Genomic DNA, 15,000 nt, shown 5'->3' on the forward strand with positions numbered 1-15,000 from the left:
TAGAGAGCCGAATACTAGAACATTGCTCCAAAGTCAGGATTTTTTGTTGATTTAATGTGCATACAAAAGTAAACATTGACTGGTGCAAAGGCAGCAATATATGATAAAACAAGATGGCAGCTAAAGAAGGACTTCCCTATTCATCCCCGAAAAATGTCTTATAAAATTGGGAACTATTTCTCATATTCTTTCTGTTTCTGTAATATTGCAATATTTTCTCGCAAAATTATTACTTTTTTATATAAAATTAGTACTTTTTTTAATGCAAAATGGTGACATTTGTCATATAAAATTCGGACTTTTATCACAATATTGCCAATTTTTTGCTGTTCTTGTAAAATAGTGACATTTTTTGAGTAAAATTATGACTTTTATCATAATTTTGCCAAGTAAAAATCAGATTGTTATTATAATATTGCCAAAATTGTAAAGTTTTCTTATAAAATTGTGAATTTTTCCCAGTAAAATTTCGACTCTTTCAATACAATTGCCAACATTTTAAGCTTTTATTGTAAAATTGCGACTGTTAGTGAGCAAAATTCCAACTTTTATCATAATATTGCACAAATGTTCAGTTTTTCTTGTAAAATGTTGACTTGCGTTGAGTAAAATTACGACTTTTGTTATCATACTGCCAACATTCTAAGTTTTTCTTGTGAAATTGTGACCTTTTCTTGTGAAATTCCAACTCATTTTGAACAACAAGCTTTTTTTATATTTGCATAGTGTGTATATATTATTATTGTTGTAAATACTAATCTTTATGTATCTAGAAAGGGTGGTCCTAAAGAGGTAGACATTTTTCAGAGGTCTCAAGAGGTAACAAATACAAGAATGTGTGTGTGTGTGTGTGTGTGCGTTCTTGTATTTCTACCCTTCTTGAGACACCAACAAGGAAAAGTGCCGTCCATATGAGGACCGGTGAACAAGTTAGGACCGAAATCATGGTCCTAATACGGAAAACCATTGCATCTAATAGAGAGCCGAATACTAGAGTCCGTGAACATTGCTCCAAAGTCAGGATTTTTTGTTGATTTAATGTGCATACAAAAGTAAACATTGACTGGTGCAAAGGCAGCAATATATGATAAAACAAGACGGCAGCTAAAGAAGAAAAAAACCCACCCGATGAACAGCTGATTTTACGACTTCCAGTGCCGACGTAAGACAACCCATATGTGACCATAGGATGAACAAATACACTACAGTCTAAGACGATAGTGGCCATTGCCAGTTAGCTTCTACAGCTGGGTTGCTCAAAGTGCGGCACAGGGGCCATCTGTGGTCCATGACTCGTTTGTCATCGGTCTTAAGCACATTACAAAAAACAAAAAGTAGAGATCAACATATGAAATAACAAGTGTGTGTCAAAATTTGAAGTGCTCCCTTCTGGCCAACATATGTAATAAGTGTGTGTCAGAAATTGAAATGCGCCCACTTTGGCCAAAATTCATACAAAAAAATAAAATAAATATGTATATAGAGACATACAGTAATAACTTGAAGTAAATAATGAAGATTAAAAACCAACTACAAACAAAAACATTTACATTTTTAAAAAATGAACTAAAAACAGTATGTGTCGACTTTTTTCTTATAAAATTGGGAACTATTTGTCATATTCTTTCTGTTTCTGTAATATTGCAATATTTTCTAGTAAAATTATTACTTTTTAATGTAAAATTAGTACTTTTTTTAATGCAAAATGGTGACATTTGTCATATAAAATTCGGACTTTTATCACAATATTGCCCATTTTCTGCTGTTCTTGTAAAATAGTGACATTCTTTGAGTAAAATTATGACTTTTATCATAATTTTGTCAAGTAAAAATCTGATTATTATTATACAGGTAAAAGCCAGTAAATTAGAATATTTTGAAAAACTTGATTTATTTCAGTAATTGCATTCAAAAGGTGTAACTTGTACATTATATTTATTCATTGCACACAGACTGATGCATTCAAATGTTTATTTCATTTAATTTTGATGATTTGAAGTGGCAACAAATGAAAATCCAAAATTCCGTGTGTCACAAAATTTGAATATTACTTAAGGCTCATACAAAAAAGGGATTTTTAGAAATGTTGGCCAACTGAAAAGTATGAAAATGAAAAATATGAGCATGTACAATACTCAATACTTGGTTGGAGCTCCTTTTGCCTCAATTACTGCGTTAATGCGGCGTGGCATGGAGTCGATGAGTTTCTGGCACTGCTCAGGTGTTATGAGAGCCCAGGTTGCTCTGATAGTGGCCTTCAACTCTTCTGCGTTTTTGGGTCTGGCATTCTGCATCTTCCTTTTCACAATACCCCACAGATTTTCTATGGGGCTAAGGTCAGGGGAGTTGGCGGGCCAATTTAGAACAGAAATACCATGGTCCGTAAACCAGGCATGGGTAGATTTTGCGCTGTGTGCAGGCGCCAAGTCCTGTTGGAACTTGAAATCTCCATCTCCATAGAGCAGGTCAGCAGCAGGAAGCATGAAGTGCTCTAAAACTTGCTGGTAGACGGCTGCGTTGACCCTGGATCTCAGGAAACAGAGTGGACCGACACCAGCAGATGACATGGCACCCCAAACCATCACCCAACCATGCAAATTTTGCATTTCCTTTGGAAATCGAGGTCCCAGAGTCTGGAGGAAGACAGGAGAGGCACAGGATCCACGTTGCCTGAAGTCTAGTGTAAAGTTTCCACCATCAGTGATGGTTTGGGGTGCCATGTCATCTGCTGGTGTCGGTCCACTCTGTTTCCTGAGATCCAGGGTCAACGCAGCCGTCTACCAGCAAGTTTTAGAGCACTTCATGCTTCCTGCTGCTGACCTGCTCTATGGAGATGGAGATTTCAAGTTCCAACAGGACTTGGCGCCTGCACACAGCGCAAAATCTACCCGTGCCTGGTTTACGGACCATGGTATTTCTGTTCTAAATTGGCCCGCCAACTCCCCTGACCTTAGCCCCATAGAAAATCTGTGGGGTATTGTGAAAAGGAAGTTGCAGAATGCCAGACCCAAAAACGCAGAAGAGTTGAAGGCCACTATCAGAGCAACCTGGGCTCTCATAACACCTGAGCAGTGCCAGAAACTCATCGACTCCATGCCACGCCGCATTAACGCAGTAATTGAGGCAAAAGGAGCTCCAACCAAGTATTGAGTATTGTACATGCTCATATTTTTCATTTTCATACTTTTCAGTTGGCCAACATTTCTAAAAATCCCTTTTTTGTATTAGCCTTAAGTAATATTCTAATCTTGTGACACACGGAATTTTGGATTTTCATTTGTTGCCACTTCAAATCATCAAAATTAAATGAAATAAACATTTGAATGCATCAGTCTGTGTGCAATGAATAAATATAATGTACAAGTTACACCTTTTGAATGCAATTACTGAAATAAATCAAGTTTTTCAAAATATTCTAATTTACTGGCTTTTACCTGTAATATTGCCAAAATTGTAAAGTTTTCTTATAAAATTGTGAATTTTGTCGAGTAAAATTTCGACTCTTTTCATAAAATTGCCAACATTTTAAGCTTTTATTGTAAAATTGTGACTGTTATTGAGTAAAATTCCAACGTTTATCATAATATTGCACAAATGTTCAGTTTTTTTTGTAAAATGTTGACTTGCGTTGAGTAAAATTACGACTTTTATTATAACACTGCCAAAATTGTAAGTTTTTCTTGTGAAATTGTGACCTTTTCTTGTGAAACTCCAACTCATTTTTCACAACAAGCTTTTTTATATTTGCATAGTATGTATATATTATTAATGTTGTAAATACAAATCTTTATATATCTAGAAAGGGTGGTCCGAAACAGGTAGGCATTTTTTAAATGTCTCAAGAAGATAACAAATACAAGAATGTGCGTGTGTACATTAATGTGTGTGTGTGTGTTTTCTTGTATGTCTACTAGAGATGCGCGGATAGGCAATTTATTTAATCCGCAACCGCGTCAGAAAGTCGTCAACCATCCGCCATCCACCCGATGTAACGTTTGATCAGAACTGCACCCGCCCGCCATCCGCCCGCACCCGCCCGTTGTTATATATCTAATATAGACGATGCAAGGCATTAGTGAGGCATACCTGCCAACTACTCCGGTTTTCCCGTAATTCGTACGGTTTTCATCAACCTATTCCGGGTTACGGTTGCAGTGATAAAAAAATACGGTTTTTCATTAATTAAAAAAAAAAAAGGGTGAAAACTACGCGAATTGCACCTTGTGCAGACAAGATTTTTCGATCGGACACGGAGGAATTAGCGATGTAAAAGACCACGTTGGGACAAAAAAACACAAGTCTAATGCCGTTGCTAGCGATACAAGTGGAAAACTTTCAACGTTTTTCGTCGCCCAAACAGATTCTTTGGATGTGATAAATGCCGAAGTTTTATTTACGGAGGCAATAATTGAGCATGGATTTCCAATCGCACTGGCTGATCACATGGGACAGTTAAATGTTTGTAATGCAACCTTTAAAAATCATTACGCGGTGATCGCGTTCCCAAAAATAAACTTTTCTTGCATGATAATGTCCAGAAAAATTCGCTTTATATTACTATAGAGTCCTTTTAACGAATGAGTTTGATGGTTTATCACAAACCTTAAATGAAAGAAGTCCTTTGTTCTCCTGCACCATGAATGCGCTTTGGCCTTGCTTCGTGTTTGGTGCGCAATCCTGTCGGCTGTATTTCACAGCACGACATACTGTTAAAAGTGTTTATACTATTTATGCTTTCAAGTCCAAGTTGAAGAAATCTTGTTAAATGTTGACAGCATAACTACCAAAATACAGAAGTATGTCCTTAATATTTTTGCAGTGCTATTTCTGTTGAAAAGTTCAAATGATTACATTAGAGATGTGATGTGCCACTTTTCAAGTGTCTGATGGCTTAAATTAATTTTCATTAATTTTTCATATTTTGAATTCTTTTGAAAGGCTTACAAAAAAACTACATTTGAATTGTAATTCCATGCTATTGACAGGACTATTAATTTTAATGAAGTTAGCTTACCATGTTTACAGTATGATAATTGTGATAGAAATGTGAATTTTAGGCACAGAATATTTTTTACAATTGAACAAGGCAGTAGATTATACAAGCTTGGACAGAAAGTTAATAATGACACCAATTTTTTTTTAATGGAATTGTTTAGTACTGTTTTACCATTTGTTTACTGTAAAAAGTGTTTATACTGTTTATACTTTCAATTAACAAATTGAAGTCTTGTGAAAGGTTGACAGGATAACTGGCATTAACTGTCAAAATAATTTCAAACTATTGAAGTTAGCTTACAGAATAAACATGTCAATCAACCCATATGATTTTTGCTGTAATATTTTTGTTTTGAAAAGTCACTGTGACTGATAGAAAAGTGATGGTTTTAGCAACATTTTAACCTGTCTGAATGCTAATAATCATTTTGCGTCGGGGGGCGAAGCCCTGAACCCTCCACCAGGACTTTGTCCTGGACCTACCGGGGCCTGCGGCCCTTGGACCTTGGCTACTAGGTTTTTCTGATTTCAAAAGTTGGCAGGTATGGTGAGGTTATAAAGCTTTTGCCTGTTAAAGAAAGGAGACTGATCCAATGCAGCACAGACTTTCGCGTGCCACGCTGTCACGACCCAGACGCACACCAGTGCGCAATCATATGGGAGCCGCGCTGAGCGCACCTCCAAGCGCGTCTCGCTGCCGGCGACGGCCGGGTATGGGCCCGACGCTCCAGCGCCATCCATTTTCAAGGCTAGTTGATTCGGCAGGTGGGTTGTTACACACTCCTTAGCGGGTTCCGACTTCCATGGCCACCGTCCTGCTCTCTATATCAACCAGGGTGAGCCCCACCCCTTTCGTGAGCGCACTGCGCGCGGAGTGACCCCTGTTACGCGCCCCCGGCAACAGGGGTGGCGGGCAGGTAAGCTGCGCGGGCGGAGCGCGCGGAGTGACCCATGTTACGAGCCCCCGGCCACGGGGGTGGCGGGCAGGTAAGCTGCTTACCTGCTGCGCGTGACGCCGGCCGCGGCGAAGGCGGACGAGGCGGGGTGTCGGTGCGGTGGGCGCGGTAGTGACCCTGGACGTGCGTCGGGCCCTTCTCGCGGATCGCCTCAGCTACGGCTCCCGGTGGGGCCCTCTCGGGGGAAGGGGCCTCGGTCCCGGACCCCGGCGAGGCGTCCCTTCTCCGCTCCGTAAAAGTGTCCATCTCTTTTCTTTTTTTTTCTTCTGTTGTGGCATATGCAGCAGGTGCCTGCTCGTTTTTCGTATGTGGGTAACAACATTTAACTATGTATATATATTTCCGAATTGGTTTAACTGCCACCCGCCTGAATCTATTTAAAATCTAATTTTTTTTAATTTCATCCGCCCGATCCGCGGATAATCCGCGGACTCCGCGGTTGTGCCCGCAAACCGCGCATCTCTAATGTCTACCCTTCTTGAGACATCAACAAGGAAAAGTGCCTTCCATATGAGGACAGGTTAACAAGTTAGGACCAAAATCATGGTCCCAATACAGAAAACCATTGCATCTAATAGAGAGCCAAATACTAGAGTCCGTGAACATTGCTCCAAAGTCAGGATTTTTTAATGATTTAATGTGGATACAAAAAGTTAAAGTTAAAGTACAACTGGCAGTCACACACACACTAGGTGTGGTGAAATTACTCTCTGCGTTTGACCCATCCACTTGTTCCACCCCCTGGGAGGTGAGGGGAGCAGTGAGCAGCAGCTGTGGCCGCGCTCGCGAAAAAACCCGTCAGGTGACAGCTGATTTTACGACTTCCGTTGCTGACCTAAGACAACCCGCGTCCCATATGTGACCATAGGATGAACAAGTACACTACGGTATTAAGACTATAGAGGCCATTAACAGTTAGCTTCTACAGCTGGGTTGCCCAAAGTGCGGCACAGGGGCCATCTGTGGTCCGTGACTCGTTTGTCATCGGTATTCAGCACATTACAAAAAACAAAAAATAGAGATCTCATTTGCACCCCTGGTGGTGAAATCTGTCAAAATAAGGGAGGTCCCAAAAAGGAGAGATTTTTCAAATTGACTGTGTGTCGGTTTTAAAAGTGCTCCCCCTGTGGTCATCATATGAAATAAATGTAAATGTGTTCGCATATTAGCTAATGCTAACGGCACTTGCTTCATTACATTGTCATGGCACGTACAAATATGCATGAAAACACTCCAACAAACATCAAACATTGGACGATTTAGTAGGTTTGAAATGTTTCAGTTACATTGTAAAACTTACAAACGTTGCTTGGAGTGATGAATAAGGTATCCATACGAGTAGAAACGCTATGGACAACTATAAGACAGAACGGCATTTGTACTTCCGGTTAAAAGCTCTAAACAGAAGGGCACTTCGGCACCTGCAGTGAGCAAACTCGTCCAAAAGATGGCGCCATATCACAAACAAAAACACACCTTTTCAATGTCTTTGCTTTGTGTTTTTTTTAAAACTATTTGCATTATGGCTTTTAGCGGAAAAAAAATCTATAAATTAGCTGCACTGTTTTATAAGCCGCAGGATTCAAGGCGTAGAAAAAAAATATCGTCTTATAGTTCGGAATTTACGGTATATTTACAGTATATATCCACATTATATTGTCTTCAATGTGTGCCCTTTTTTTTTTTTTTACTAAAATAGGGACTTTTGTCGAGGCTAGAAATAATAAATCATGTTTACAATGTTTCTGATGGGGAACTCTCCTTTACTATACGAACTTTCCGGTTTACAAAACATGTTCATGAAACAATTAAGTTCGTAAATCGAGGTTCCTCTGTATTGTTATTTACTCACACAAGTCGACATCTTTATTTAGACGGTGGTGAACAGGTTTTTCTATTTTATTCCTATGATTTATAATGAATGATTCCTACTTCGTAGAAATTCAGCTTTTGACCGGAAGTACAAGTGCCGTTCTGTCTCGTAGTTGTCCATAGCGTTTCTACTCGTATGGATTCTTTATTTGTTTAAAACGGTGCAGCTAATTTAACAATGTAAACATGAACATTTATTTCTAGCCTGGACGAAAGTCTCTATTTTATTAAAAAACGGCACACATTATATATAATATATATATACATTAAATGTCTTCAATGTGTGCCGTTTTTTAATATATATATATATATATATATATATATATATATATATATATATACCCTATATACCGTAAATTCCAGATTATAAGCCGCTACATTTTTTTCTACGCTTTGACCCCTGCGGCTTATAAAACGGTGCAGCTAATTTTATATAAATATCTTCGCTGAAAGCCATAATGCAAATAGTATATAAAATCAAAACAAGCAAAGACACTGAAAAGGTGTGTTTTTGTTTGTGTCATGGCGCCATCTTTTGGACGAGTTTGCTCACTGCAGGAGCCGAAAGTGCCCTTCTGTTTAAAGCTTTAAACCGGATGCACAAGTGCCGTTCTGTCTTATAGTTGTCCATAGCGTTTCTACTCGTATGGATTGTTTACTCATCACTCCAAGCAACGTTTGTAAGTTTTACAATACAACTAAAACCATTCTTACCCACTAAATGTCCGGAACCAGTTAACAGCGATAAACGAGGGACGTTTCTTTTACCCGTTGCATTACGTGTTTTGTGACGTCTGCGCGGTTTTAGTACGGTAACACAAAGTACACAAAACTGCGGCCTGTTTCTAACCCTTTCACATCTCGTGTGATGTAATGCACTTCAGATGGATGTTCCCTCTGGGAGCACATCATTTATTTAAAAGGTCCGAGCTCACGTGGAGCTGCAGGAGGAGCAGCTCACTCGCCAAATGGCAATTGTTTATCATTAAAAGTAGCAGCCGTAACACCGTAATGGAGTCATTTCCTGCACATTGAGTAAACAACCTCAAAGTGCTACAAGTGTATTAAAAAAATACAAATAAAAAGATAGTAAAAAAATACATAAAAATAAAAACTAGAACACCCAAATAGCTAAAACAAGTATGCATTTTTCGAAGAAAAAAAAAAGGCTTTTTTAAAAAGAAGGGTTTTTATGTTTTAAAAGCATCCACAGTCTGTGGTACCCTTAGGTGGTCAGGGAGAGCGTTCCACAGACCGGTCTCCGAACAACATTGTCCTTAGCTCTGCGTGCGACATAAACACCATTCAGAAGGAAATCACGTGACAAAATCCGGGTTATTAAAACAGCCGTTCAATAATCCAGTGTTTTTCAACCACTGTGCCGCGGCACACTAAGTGTACCGTGAGATGCTGTTTGGTGTGCCGTTGGGAAATGATGCAAATCCACCTAACTGGTCAAAAAAAATATTGTTGCAAAATAGAGATGACTGAAAATATCGGAATGCTGATATCGGCCGATAAATGCTTCAAAATGTAATATCGGAAATTATCGGTATCGGTTTTCAAAAAGTAACATTTATGACTTTTTAAAACGCCGCTGTACGGAGTGGTACACGGACGTAGGGAGAAGTACAGAGCAGTTGTGTCTCCCAGTCATACTTGCCAACCCTCCCGATTTTCCCGGGAGACTCCCGAATTTCAGTGCCCCTCCCGAAATCTCCCGGGGCAACCATTCTCCCGATTTCCACCCAGACAACAATAATGGGGGCATGCCTTAAAGGCACTGCCTTTGCGTGCCGGCCCAGTCACATGATATCTACGGCTTTTCACACACACAAGTGAATGCAATGCATACTTGGTCAACAGCCATACAGGTCACACTGAGGGTGGCCGTATAAACAACTTTAACACTGTTACAAATATGCGCCACACTGTGAAGCCACACCAAACAAGAATGACAAACACATTTCGGGAGAACATCCGCACCGTAACACAACATAAACACAACAGAACAAATACCCAGAAACCCTTGCAGCACTAACTCTTCCGGGATGCTACAATACACACCCCCCGCTACCACCAAACCATGCCCCCCCCCCAACCCCGCCCACTCCCCCACCCCCTCCCCCGCCCCCTCCCCCGAATTCGGAGGTCTCAAGGTTGGCAAGTATTCTTACAGCATGTGGAGCAGACGGTGTCCACAAAGTACATCCGTACATGACATGATAGTCAACAATGTCCACACAAAGAAGGATAGCGTCCGCACAACTGAAATAGTCTTGATTGCGAAAACAAAGCATGTGCGGGGAATATCGCTCAAAAATACCAACGAAACAGGAAAAGCCACCAAAATAGGAGCGCAAGACAAGAACTAAAGCCGCCGCCTCTTTGAGCTGTAATTTGACCCCCTTAACATGCTTCAAAACTCACCAAATTGGACACACACATCAGGACTGGCGAAAATTGCGATCTAATCAAAAAAAACAAACCCCAAAACTCAAAATTGCGCTCTAGCGCCCCCTAGGAAGAAAACACAGACAAAACTGCCTGTAACTCCCAGTAGGAATGTCATAGAGACATGAAACGAAAACCTCTATGTAGGTCTCACTTAGACCTATATTTCATACACTGACAACCCCCAGCAAAAATCAACAAGAAGTTTGCAATTCCCCCTTCAAAACAAAAGTTGTGTAAGAACAGTCACCTTTTTTTCAAACATTATCTCCTCTGAGCGCGTTTGTCGTGTCGGCTTCAAATTAGCACAGGAAAGAGATTGAACCCTTCTGATTAAAAGTTGATGAAAGAGTTTTAATTACTGCTTCGGTTTGGATTTTATGAGCCCTCAAAGTCGGTCCCGTCCATCGCTGCTTGCAGCTTTAAATTGTATTTATTTTCTATTATCTTTTTATTTTTATTTATTTTTAATACACTGTAGCACTTTGAGGTTGTTTACTCAATGTAAAGTGATTTTTACAAATACAATCTATTATTATTATTATATATACACAGGAAAAAAACAACAAACTCAAAATAAGGCACGAAAACCTGGTGGAGATTCATTTTTTTAACGTTTTCTGCTGGTGGTGTGCCGCGCCACATTGGTGTACCGTGCGATATTGTCTGGTGTGCCATGTGAAATGATGCAATTTCACCTAATTGTTCAGAAAACTATTTTTTGTCTGGAGATCGGCAGAGTAACCATGTAATACTCCTCCACACCAGTAGGTGGCAGCAGGTAGATCATTGCTTTGTGAGCCTACTTTGAGACAAGATAATTATTGATGCCATGGTTTGAAGTCATATCTAACAATTGGGTCAGGCATTTAATGAGAACGACTTTATATTGTCAAAATAGCCTATTGAGTTTCCTTTTTAACATTTTATGCTGGATTTTTTTCAATGAAAAAAATGTGCCTTGGCTCAAAAAAAGGTTGCAAAAACACCCCAAACTGCCATAGACTACATAGTGACGTCATCATTAAAAAAAGAGGAAAAAAAAGATAACGGTGTAAAGGTCAGAAAGTGAGGCGACGAAAGGGCATTTAAACCCGCGGGACGGCACGGTTTGTGTTCAATTACTCACCAGGGCTCCGGTAGCGGCATAATGATGAAGATGAAGTTTAGAGTCGGTAGTCGGTGTTTGTGTGTGGCGAGCTAATGTTACACTGTAGTGAACGCCTCAGGATTCTCAAAGAGTACATACCACACAGCAAGAGAGTAACCCCCCGTGTGCATTTCCGGCTCACAACCCGATAGCGACCTAAGCTACACTTTCCTGGAAGTTACTTTGATAAAAATTATTATTAAGAGCTTTATTGTTGTCTTGAAAAGCTAACTGTGTGTAATTGACAGAGTAATTGCAAACAACAAAGCTGTGCGAGCCACGAACACGCTGAGCGAGAAACGAAACCCGGCGTCGCGGGCGGGGACACATCTTGCTCGTTATCAGCGCCGCTGCTCTTCGATTCCTGTCTGTCGTGTTCAGCCAACAGCGGTGACGTAACAGGCAGGCAAATAAACTTTAAACCTCCAGCTCCGCATGCGCTCTTTGATAACTTCAACTGTAATAAATGACCTGAGTAAATAGACTCACTCAAACGGCGTGAGTCGGGACAAGTGTTCAGATTAGGGACAGTTGCTAAGTTTATTGTATATTGCTAATACAACATGATATCAATTCGATGCACAAAACCAATAACCAGTTGGCACTTTGTGTTAATCGTAAATATAAACAGAATACAATGATTTGCAAATCATTTTCAACCAATATTCAATTGAATAGACTGCAAAGACAAGATACTTAACGTTCGAAGTGGAAAACTTTGTTATTTTTTGCAAATATTTGTTGTGTACAGGAGGGGGAGACGGCACAGACAACAGGGGGGTAGTATTTAGTACTATATATATATATATATATATATATATATATATATATATATATATATATACATATATACATATATACATACATAAATAATAACATGAAGTGTGTAATAAATCCAAACTATGTGTATGGTGTGTGACTATGTGTGGGGATTAGCTGTACCGGAGTGTTGCGCGAGAGGCAAGTCCAAAAGGGGCAGGGCAGGCTTGTAGATCCGAGAGACAGGTAGGAAGTCGATGGGCGATAGAGAGGCATCGAAGGTCCGTGTCCAAGATACGTAACGTTCGAAGTGGAAAACTTTTGTTATTTTTTGCAAAATACTTGTTGTGTACAGGAGGGGGAGACGACACAGACAACAGGGGGGTAATATTTAGTACTATATATATATATATATATATATATATATATATATATATATATATATATATATATAACATGAAGTGTGTAATAAATCCAAACTATGTGTATGGTGTGTGACTATGTGTGGGGATTAGCTGTTGATTGTTACCGGAGTGTTGAGCGAGGGGCAAGTCCAAAAGGGGCAGGGCAGGCTTGTAGATCTGAGAGACAGGTAGGAAGTCGGGGGGGCCGATAGAGAGGTGTCGAAGGTCCGTGTCCAAGCGGGAGGTCGAGATACAAGGGGCAGCCAGAGAACTAGAGGGGAACACAGGGGAAGACGAGACACACAGCTCGTCACGCGGGAACGAACGATTGCTGCAAGATACGATACGCGGGGGGGGGGGAGAAACACAGAAAGAGAGTATATCGTAGAGCTAGACAGGTTTGACTTGCTGTACAGGACAGGTAGCTACGTTCTGGCGCGGGATAGCAGGTTGTGCAGGCTTATGAAGGCGGTCCTCTGATGATTGCTGGTGATTGATTGCAGCCGCTTGCTGCAGCAGGACTGACACGCTCATCAGAGCGCGCAGATGAGTGTGCATTGGCATTAGCTCATTTGGAATTTGTTTCAAAAAAGCTGGCACAAGTGGCAAAAAAGACTGAGAAAGTTGAGGAATGCTCATCAAACACTTATTTGGAACATCCCACAGGTGAACAGGGTAATTGGGAACAGGTGGGTGCCATGATTGGGTATAAAAGCAGCTTCCGTGAAATGCTCAGTCATTCACAAACAAGGATGGGGCGAGCGTCACTACTTTGTGAACAAATGTGTTAGCAAATTGTCCGAACAGTTTCACGAACAACATTTCTCAATGAGCTATTGCAAGGAATTTAGGGATTTCACCATCTCATCGTAATATCATCAAATTGTTCAGAGAATCTGAAGAAATCACTGCACGTAAGCGATGATATTATGGATTTTCGATCCCTCAGGCGGTACTGCATCAAAAAGCGACATCGGTGTGTAAAGGATATCACCACATGGGCTCAGGAACACTTCCGAAAAACCACTGTCAGTAACTAGTCCGTCGTTACATCTGTAAGTGCAAGTTAAAACTACTATGCAAAGCCAAAGACATTTATCAACAACACCCAGAAAAAACACCGGCTTCGCTGGGCTCGAGCTCATCTAAGATGGACTGACGCAAAGTGGAAAAGTGTTCTGTGGTCTGACGAGTCCACATTTCAAATTGTTTTTGGAAACTGTGGACGTCGTGTCCTCCGGACCAAAGAGGAAAAGAACCATCCGGATTGTTCTAGGCGCAAAGTTGAAAAGCCAGCATCTGTGATGGTATGGAGGTGTATTAGTGCCCAAGACATGGGTAACTTACACATTTGTGAAGGCACCATTAATGCTGAAAGGTACATACAGGTTTCGGAGCAACATATGTTGCCATTCAAGCAACGTTATCATGGACGCCCCTGCTTATTTTAGCAAGACAATGCCAAGCCACATGTAGTAAAAGAGTGCGAATACTAGCCTGGCCTGCCTGTAGTCCAGACCTGTCTCCCATTGAAAATGTGTGGCGCATTATGAAGCCTAAAATACCACAACAGAGACCCCCGGACTGTTGAACAACTTAAGCTGTACATCAAGCAAGAATGGGAAAGAATTCCACCTGAAAAGCTTCAAAAATTGGTCTTCTCAGTTCCCAAACGTTTACTGAGTGTTGTTAAAAGGAAAGGCCATGTAACACAGTGGTAAAAATGCCCCTGTGATATTAAATTCTAAGTCAATGATTATTTGCCCCCAAAAAATTAAGTTTCTCAGTTCGTACATTAAATATATTGTCTTTGCAGTCTATTCAATTGAATATAAGTTGAAAAGGATTTGCAAATCGTTGTATTCTGTTTTTATTTACGAATTTACACAACGTGACAACTTCACTGGTTTTGGGTTTTGTACACAGACTCAGCTGGAGGGCAAAATCAACACTAGGCATGGGAAATACTTCCATAGTTTAATGAGCTTAAAAATGTTTTTACAATTTTTTTTTAAATAAAAAAATTATAAATAAATAATATTTAAGAATGTGGTATTTTGACAAATAAATCACCTTACTGTAAAAATAAAAAAATAAAAATATTTTTGTGTGTGTGTGTTTCAAGCCCTATGCCTAGTTCATGTGTTCTTGTAAATCTCCATTATATTTCTTATCAGTCAAATATTAGTGTCATTTTATGAGTACGTCAAGTATCCACAAATTGCTATTTTATTTCCCCAGTAAATCACATTGTTTACGGTCAAATCTCGACTTGATGAAATGACATTCCGGTGTCCTGCTCTTACAGGCTGTCCCCTGACTGAGAGGAAAATGAAGCTCATTGCTCAGCGAGCGTGGCAGATTAACAGATGGAAAGGGCGGAAAAACGAAATACCCTCCGGCCCGAGCT

At 40.1% G+C, this 15,000-nt stretch overlaps 1 protein-coding gene across 2 annotated transcripts in view; it reads right to left on the reverse strand.

Annotated features, from left to right (window-relative positions):
- LOC133581409 (cysteine/serine-rich nuclear protein 1-like) overlaps positions 1–15,000 on the reverse strand; it is a 41,780-nt gene that overhangs the window by 21,751 nt on the left and 5,029 nt on the right. The window contains exon 1 of one of the 2 annotated variants that reach the window (XM_061935407.1): positions 11,407–11,661. The exons of the other annotated variant lie outside the window; for it this stretch is intronic. The gene's annotated coding sequence lies outside the window, so the exon portion shown is untranslated. Of the gene's footprint in view, positions 1–11,406; positions 11,662–15,000 lie in introns of those variants that run through there. 2 annotated transcript variants of the gene reach the window in all.

The sequence above is a fragment of the Nerophis lumbriciformis genome, linkage group LG03, assembly GCF_033978685.3.
Source record: "Nerophis lumbriciformis linkage group LG03, RoL_Nlum_v2.1, whole genome shotgun sequence".
Lineage (NCBI taxonomy): Eukaryota > Metazoa > Chordata > Actinopteri > Syngnathiformes > Syngnathidae > Nerophis > Nerophis lumbriciformis.